Here is a 9,505-nt window from a genome sequence, read left to right as displayed (position 1 = left end):
AGGATGACTGAACAGGACGACAGTTAAGATGACAGAACAGGACGACAGTTAAGATGACAGAACAGGACGACAGCTAGGATGACAGAACAGGACGACAGTTAAGATGACAGAACAAGACGACAGTTAATATGACTGAACAAGACGACAGTTAGGATGACTGAACAGGACGACAGTTAAGATGACAGAACAGGACGACAGTTAAGATGACAGAACAGGACGACAGTTAAGATGACAGAACAGGACGACAGTTAATATGACTGAACAAGACGACAGTTAGGATGACTGAACAGGACGACAGTTAAGATGACAGAACAGGACGACAGTTAAGATGACAGAACAGGACGACAGTTAGGATGACTGGACAAGACGACAACTAGGATGACTGAACAGGACGACAGTAAGATGACTGAACAAGACGACAGTTAAGATGACAGAACAGGACGACAGTTAGGATGACTGAACAAGACGACAGCTAGGATGACAGAACAGGACGACAGTTAGGATGACTGAACAGGACGACAGTTAGGATGACAGAACAGGACGACAGTTAAGATGACAGAACAGGACGACAGTTAAGATGACAGAACAGGACGACAGCTAGGATGACAGAACAGGACGACAGTTAAGATGACAGAACAAGACGACAGCTAGGATGACAGAACAGGACGACAGTTAAGATGACAGAACAGGACGACAGCTAGGATGACAGAACAGGACGACAGTTAAGATGACAGAACAGGACGACAGCTAGGATGACAGAACAGGACAACAGTTAAGATGACAGAACAGGACGACCGTAAGATGACAGAACAGGACGACAGTTAAGATGACAGAACAGGACGACAGTTAAGATGACAGAACAAGATGACTGAACCGGACGACAGTATAGGCTAGGACTACAGTTCAAGTACGGAAGACAGATCAAATCGACATAAACAAACAAACATACATATCAACATATACTATTTTTTCTGAAAAAGGAGGATCAATACAGTAAGGACGACGGAACAAATCGACATAAACAGAGAACACACACATCAATACTATTTTTTCTGAAAAAGGAGGATCAATACAGTAAGGACGACGGAACAAATCGACATAAACAGAGAACACACACATCAACATATACCAATTTTTCGAACAACTAGACAATGACTGTTGACAAGGACAAATGTGTAGTACAAAGCACAAAGCAGTCGACTCATTTTTGGCACAAATGGAACCTCGGCTATTTATTTAGGATTTTGTGCCACAATTACGTCAGTAGGCTATAGGTGTTCGATTAATTTGTCAGTCACTACTGGAGGTGTCGCAACACGGTGACATGTTCCGCGACTCGGTGTCAGTCAGGTGTCATGTCAGTGTGTGTCGCGATGTCAGTGACACATGCCACTATCCACCACTAGCACATGCCAATAAGGTCAGTGACACATGCCACTATCCACTGGCATATGCCAATGAAGACCGGATGTGCCAATACGCATAGTGACATGTGCCATTGGCTTCTGTGCGTCAGATGCCATGTCACTTAATGTTAAAACTGCTACTGGCTAAATGTTTATTTTGAGCGAGTTGCTGGATGTTGCTGGATGTAAATGAAGAACAAACAAGGAATATGGACAAAGAATTTTATCAACGGAAATATTGCAATCTACGGAAGGTAAAACTTTATTTTATACAAATTCTGCTACATCAAGATATAGTGTATTAAATTGAGAATCTAAACGCGATTAGAGCAATATTGTTAGTGCATACGGTATTCCAATGTATTAATGTTATGTGCTGCTAGCATGTGTAATTTGTCTAACTTAGTTTATGATAAAAAAAATAAAATAAAACTCAGCATGGGAGCTTACAACGAGTGAACTGAAAATATATTGTATCTTTAGACAGAAAGGAACTGTCACAGTCTTATACTATAAGAATCTGCAAACTAGGCTTATGAATCTATTGATCGCGGGATGGCTAACCGATCAGTTAAATTAACGAGTCGTAATAATATGTTTTGGAGCTGGTGAGTCATTTAGCAAGCTTTTGCAAATGTCTCCGTAAGTAAGTAAAACAAATAACTAATATTGATGTATGTGTGTGTTTCCTTCATGATCCAGGCATTTGGGGAATAAATATTATCCAGCCACACGATGTTCAGATGCGGTGAGTATTGTCATAAAATACACGTGAAATAGAGGCAGAATATGTGAATCTGCTCAAATGCACTGGTTCAAACCCTCCAGACAAGCTTTATCTTCTTGAGTTTACAGGCCTAGCTGACCCAAAAATAAATGTCTTTCAAAATGAAAGTATTTTCAAACCTGTATAACTTACTTTTGTGAAACACAGGAATTTTGGGAATAAAACAACTGTATGCATTGTAGCCTATGACAAAAATAAAAGGCATTTTTTCAAGATATCTTAATTATGGTTCTACATAAGAAACTCATACAATTTCAACATATGGGTGAGTAAGCTACATAATGAGATAACTCTATTTTTATTTTTATTTTTTGGATGAGCTGTTCTTTTAAAGGATTAGTTCACCTCAAAGTTGAAAATTGTGTCATCATTTACTCAACCTCAAGTTGTTTCAAACCTGTATGAATTTCTTTCTTCTGCTGAACACAAAGAAAGATATTTTGAAGAATTTCTGTAACTTGGGTCCCATTGACTTCCATAGTATTTTTTTTTCCTACTATGGAAGTCAAAGGGACCCAAGTCTGTCTGGTTACCGAAATTCTTCAAAATATCTTTCTTTGTGTTCAGCAGAAGAAAGAAATTCATACAGGTTTAAAACAACTTGAGGGTGAGTAAATGATGACACAATTTTCAACTTTGAGGTGAACTAATCCTTTAAGGACATTTGCTAAATTAACCATGTTTTTTATTATAGTGTAGAAACCATGTTTTTATGGTGGATTGATTACAATAATTTATTAAGTGAGTATAGGAGCAGGCTTCACTGCATATATTAATAAACTTTTAGAGTCCTGGCCTGGATAATTGTAATACGTAAAATAGGAAAGAGGCCGCACTATGCATAAACTTTTATTTGCAAAAATGCGTTTCGGCACGTGCAAACTGATGAAGGCTCGCACCGAAACCTGTTTTTGCAAATAAAAGTTTATGCATAGTGCGGCCTCTTACCTATTTTACGTATTACAATAATTTATTACCATTTGGTTAGTGTCGCAAAACATTGTTAATTTTTAGTAATGGTTCTCCAGGTTTATATAACACTTATGGAACATTAAAAAATGGTCCTATGTTACGCGATCAATAATCCTATTAACACACTTTTTTTTTAAATATATATTTTTAGATCAAGCATTGGACTTACGGAGCAGAATAGGCACCAACAGAGAAACAAGTCCATCACTAGTAAGTATCCACTGCAGTATCTGGTTACACTTTATTTCGATAGTCCACTTTCACTAACATGTCAACTAACTCTCATTAGAGTATTAGTAGGCTGTCAATAGACTGGTAGGTTAAGTTTAGATGTTAGGATTCGGGTTAGGAGAATAAGTTGACTTGTAGTTGCTAAGTAACTTATAGTCAGTAGAATGTCTGTTGGGGGGACCAACAAAACAGAGTGTTAGCAAATATTAAGCAGACAGTCTACTAATACTCTAATGACAGATAGTTGACATGTAGTTGCAAAGTTACTAATAGTTAGTAGAATGTCTAAAGTGGACTATCGAAATAAAGTGTTACCCAGTATTTAAATCCGCAGTCAATTTTAAAGGCACAATGCACTCCGAAATAAAAAAAATCTCTCTTTTTTTCTTCTCTCGTGCCATTCCAGATATATATCTGACTTTCTTTCAACAAAGATTTTGTGAAAAATTATCCATTATTGTAAGCCAATATAATGCAAGTGCATACGCCAGAAACTTCATACAGCGTACTCACAGCTTGCTGTGTTGTTCACACAAGATGTTTTCTTGCACTTATCATGTGAGCTTTACAATGCTCTTGGACTTTTTCGACCTTCAGCATTTTGGTGTCTATTCACTTGCATTATTTGACACACAAACACAAGAGATGGATAATATTTCTAAAAGTCTAGTTTATTTTTTCTAAAATATGTGTTTTCATCTGAAGAAAGAAAATCATATACCTTTTGGTCGGCATAAGGTAGAAAAAATGAAGGGGGAATCAGTTTGCTCTCCTTTACCTAGTATTATTTATAAACATTACATGTGATTTAATAAATGTACAATTAAAGGGGTGTTCGAAGCAAACATCTAAATCCCTTCACAAAGAGCCCTTCCACAAAAGGGTTAGCAAAGGGGGACATGCATCCGATGGTAAATTAACTGAAGTAATTTTATCTTATAGTAATTTTATATTATATTTATGGTAATGTGACCTAGGATGGCAAGTTCCTGTGTTTCATTTTAAAGTAGATATGGTGGAAGAGTTAAATTTAACATAGAATAATTGAGTTGTTTGTTTGGGTTTGCTATATTACACACATTTTCATCATACCGAAGTTCCATAGGTAAAACTTTTATTAATAGATGCGTTAATGTAACTACCTGCAGGGTTAAAAGAAAAGACGTCAAGAACACACAAACTTAAGGAACTTTTACACATCAACAATGTACTAAAAACGGAAAAGTTTTTTCTTTGTACAGATGACAATGTTATTAAAACGATTACCGTTTGGACAGATCCACTGTGTTAATCTACATGTTCCTTCTTTTGGTGATGCACATTTTTCTATCAGACATAAGTTTTAGATACCAGACAAAACGAATGAAATGTGACCCATGCTAATTAATTCCCCCCTTTTACCTCTCTCTTTTATCTTTCTGTGGCCAGGATCCGTCATTCATCAGAACAGCTACCAAGAGAAGTGAATATTCGTCCTCTACCTCCTTTGTCTCAATGTTATTTCAACACAATTGGTCTCCAAAGTACTATATGTATGTGTTTATATTAGGGGTGTAAGATTAAGAAAATGTCATAATTCGATACAATTGCGATTTTCGATGCAAAAACGATTCACAGCATACTGTGAATCGTTTTTGCATCGAAAATCGCAATTGTATCGAATTATGACATTTTCTTAATCCCTAATACCTATATAGGAAAAGTAACTACATTTACATATAAATGTAGTTACTTTTCCTATATAGGTATTAGGGATGTGCATCTCCATAACTGAGGCCGATACGATACGCATCTCGATGCATAGCCAACGATACAATACATTAATGATACATATAAGCAGCTGCCAGCTACCGATGCAATGCAATACGATTCACTTTAATTACGATCCGGTGCGATTCGATTTCGATTCAACGCATTGCAAAAATATGATGCTATGCAATTCAATATGGTATAGATAGTTAACTTTAATTTCTTTTGTTCAGACATAGGGCAAATCATAAAGTAGCTTAAGTGCCATCTGACTTTTAACACATGGCTCTCTCACAATCAAAAGATTTGGTTTCCACAAAAAAAGCAGATACTGTAGGCTAACTGACCAGAAAGCAGGTGCTGTTATTATGTGCTTCACGGGCCGTTTATCAGTTTGGACCAGTGCAGCGCGAGCCGATCTTGATCAATCGACACTGTTACTACACGGCGCTAAGAGATCCCCACTGAAGTAATAACATCGCTGCAAGATCTATTGAGAAGCATTCATATATCTCTGTTATTAACGGATCAAACAGCGCTGACGTGGAAACATTGTGCCATGAATGAACAATCCAGTGTCCACAGATCAGCAACATTCACCATGGATTTACTGTAGTAAAACAAACTGTAACCATGAAAGTTTGGCAGGAATAGTAGGCTATAATGCTTTCAAGTTACATTACGTTGGTTTTATTTTGACATGAATAAAATTACTGCCCTCAAAGTTAATCTGAACTAAAATAAACCTTTGTTTATAACTACAATATTACATTACATTTTTTTCAAGTAGCTGTTTTACATGCTTCTAAAGGGGGTCGCACACCAGACGCGCAGCTCGGCGGTGCGCCGCACAGCGCCACGTCTTTTAAATTCGAACACATTATTCTCTATGAGAGTACACACACCGGCGGCGCCTTTCGGCGTCTGTCCGCGGCGGCTCAGGACCGTGTTCAAAATCCTGCCGCGCCACAGAGCGCCATTTACATAGTTTTATATTAAATTTACATGTGTGTGTCTCAAATCGTAGTTAATGTATATACGGACCTCACCCTGTGCTGCAATATACATTTAGTTTTATATTTATTTACAGAAATCTGAAAATTGCTGATGTTATCTGATTTTCAGGTGAGAGTTGTCCTAGACGTGGCGCGACGCGGCGCTGAGCTGCACGTCCGGTGTGCGGCCGCCTTAAGAGTCAATTATAGCTTCATCATTCCTCAAAGTAAAAAAAAAAAATCATACTTTAATTATGATGTTACGTAAAAAAAAAAAAAAAAGTTTAAAATATTAAATCAAGGAAATTTCTCTGGCATTTCTTTCTTTTTCCTGTATCGAAAACGTACCGAACCATGACACAAGTGTATCGTATTGAACCGAACCATGAATTTTGTGAACCGTTAACTTACACCCCTAATATGTGTGTGTGTGTGTGTGTGTGTGTGTGTGTGTGTATATGGGGCTGTTTAAACCTGGCCACTTGATGCGTTTTCTCAGATCGGATAGCTATCTGTTTTATCACAACAATTCCATTTACACCTGGTCACATAAATGTGTTTTTACAAAACGGATATAAATCAGATCTTCGATTCCCTCGCTATGCAAATTTAATGGCGTTCACGTCACCGAAAGCAACAGATATGAACTGCATTTTATTGATCATCCGTTAAAATTTCTAAATCAAAGACCGCAATAGGAGAGAGCGGCAACAGCCCTGGTAAGATCATTTCGTTTCTTTACTTTTAATGATGATAACTGTGTGTTAAGCATCGGGGACTTACTTTCACTTTAATTTGCGATAGTTTGCACGTTGGCTTGATGAATAACGTTAGATGGTCAGCGGCGATGCGGCAGTAGCGTTGTCATAACTTGCTATAACATGACATATAGCCTATAACACGCTCTCACAACTTTATTTTAGAGCGTTTTTGGGAGGAGTAAAATTTACATGTGGTTTCAACAACCAGATGCATTTACACTTGTCCAGTTTCTTCTGGAATGCGGCCCAGACCACCTCCTGAAGTGGTGTGAGCAATCAGATTCAAATGCGTCACAAATGCGTTTCGGAGGGCATTTACACCTGGTCTTTTCAAGATCATATAGCTATCCGATCACTAAAATCGCATGCAGTTGTAAATGGCACCTATATGTGTGTGTGTGTGTGTGTGTGTGTGTGTGTGTGTGTGTGTGTGTGTGTGGAATGCCTTATATCAGGCTTGATGTAATTTTACTTGATTTGTGATTTATTTCATTTAATTGATTCGAGTACTCAAATTTTCAACTATGTATCTCTGCTATAAGCTAAACCACAACAGTGGCATTTGTATTTATTTATTTAACATGTGGATTTTTTTGCTTTGATTGTAGGTGCTGTCATGAAATGGGACCCAGCTGCAATAGAGGCCCAAATAAAGTCTGTAGCCGATCATCTGAAACTGCTTGCTGCTATAAATGAAGCTTGTGAACCTTATAGCAGCCATATTTTGTTCATTGTTATGTTATTGTTTTAACAACATTTTATAGACTATTTAAAGGGAAATTGTGTTAATTTACAACTTTACTGTTCAGGCTTTTAAGTTGTATTGTGTTAATTTATACTTTAGTCTTCCGGCTGTTAAGTTTTGGTCCAGCAGAACAAAATAGTAATAAAAATATATTTTGAGATTTAAATAGTTGATTTCTTGGAGTGATTTAGTTTGTTTTACAGGAAAATGGTAAGCAGTTTATTACAGTTATATTGTTAAGATATACAAATGCAAGTATATCTTGCAACAGAACTTATATTGTTAAGATATACAAATGCAAGTATATCTTGCAACAGAACACTACACAGTTATTCAATTGAATATTCAATATTATCAATATTCTTTAAAATCTTATTTAGGTCTATGGTCTGTGTGTCTGCAGTTTCATGACACGACAACCATTAACATTGAGTAACTGGGTTTTTCTCAGTGAGAACTAGCTCCCTCACTGCCACTGTTTTGTAAATATTTGTAAGTAAATATTTTTTAAAGTTGGATCCTTGAAAAATGCACATATAGGATTTCCATGTCAGTATGGGTCTTTAACAGTCTTTGACATTTCTACAACAGAAAACACGTCTAATACAACTTTTATTCTGAATGCCTTTAGATGTCTAACAATTACGTCTGAAGCAAGTCTTTACTTGACATCTATAGAATGTCCAGAAAAGACGTAAAAAAAACGTTCATTCTGGCTCCTGTGAGGACGTCTTCTGGATGTCTAAGAATGACGTCTTTAGCATGTCTTTAATTGACGTCTATACAATGTCCAGAAAAGACGTATAAAAAACTTTCATTCTGGCTCCTGAGACGTCTTCTGGATGTCTAAGCATGACTTCTTTAGCACGTCTTTAATTGACGTCTATACAATGTCCATAAAAGACGTATAAAAAACTTTCATTCTGGCTCCTGTGAGGACGTCTTCTGGATGTCTAAGAATGACTTCTTTAGCACGTCTTTAATTGACGTCTATACAATGTCCAGAAAAGACGTATAAAAAACTTTCATTCTGGCTCCTGAGACGTCTTCTGGATGTCTAAGCATGACTTCTTTAGCACGTCTTTAATTGACGTCTATACAATGTCCAGAAAAGACGTATAAAAAACTTTCATTCTGGCTCCTGTGAGGACGTCTTCTGGATGTCTAAGCATGACTTCTTTAGCACGTCTTTAATTGACGTCTATACAATGTCCAGAAAAGACGTATAAAAAACTTTCATTCTGGCTCCTGTGAGGACGTCTTCTGGATGTCTAAGAATGACGTCTTTAGCACGTCTTTAAATGACGTCTATACAATGTCCAGAAAAGACGTATAAAAAAACTTTCATTCTGGCTCCTGTGAGGACGTCTTCTGGATGTCTAAGAATGACGTCTTTAGCACTTCTTTAATTGACGTCTATACAATGTCCAGAAAAGACGTATAAAAAACTTTCATTCTGGCTCCTGTGAGGACGTCTTCTGGATGTCTAAGAATGATTCGTTCCAATGAACTGCCGTAGACAAGGCAACATCTAGTGTGTATATATCTATGCACCAGTCTGCGTACACGTCAGATCAGATCACTTCGACATGTCTGCGTATAAGAGGTAAAAACGATATAAATACTGTTCGTTTTCTCACACAAACCGCTCGTTTCGTGTCTTAGGCCATCAATGTGTACTTACGATGGGGAATTGTTTAATTTGGACGACGGGGAATTGTTTTAATTTGGACTCTGTGCTTGTGTTTTGAGACCGTGACCATAGACCTGCATTATTTGACTGACAGACAAGAACGGTTTGACCTAAAAATATCAAAATTGAAACTACTGCGGAAAAAAAGACACCTACATCTTGGATG

The 9,505-nt window shown here is 37.1% G+C and overlaps 1 long non-coding RNA gene across 1 annotated transcript; it reads left to right on the top strand.

Annotated features, from left to right (window-relative positions):
• The first annotated feature begins 1,580 nt into the window (after positions 1-1,580).
• On the top strand, positions 1,581-7,792 carry LOC309497220. The gene is made up of 5 exons (XR_014205444.1): positions 1,581-1,660; positions 2,109-2,154; positions 3,317-3,375; positions 4,825-4,858; positions 7,510-7,792. It is a non-coding gene; the product is annotated as an uncharacterized lncRNA (long non-coding RNA).
• Positions 7,793-9,505: the final 1,713 nt, after the last annotated feature.

This window comes from Leuciscus leuciscus (genome assembly GCF_965113295.1).
Source record: "Leuciscus leuciscus genome assembly, chromosome: 4".
NCBI classification, from domain to species: domain Eukaryota; kingdom Metazoa; phylum Chordata; class Actinopteri; order Cypriniformes; family Leuciscidae; genus Leuciscus; species Leuciscus leuciscus.
This window is presented reverse-complemented; position numbering and strand designations above follow the sequence as displayed.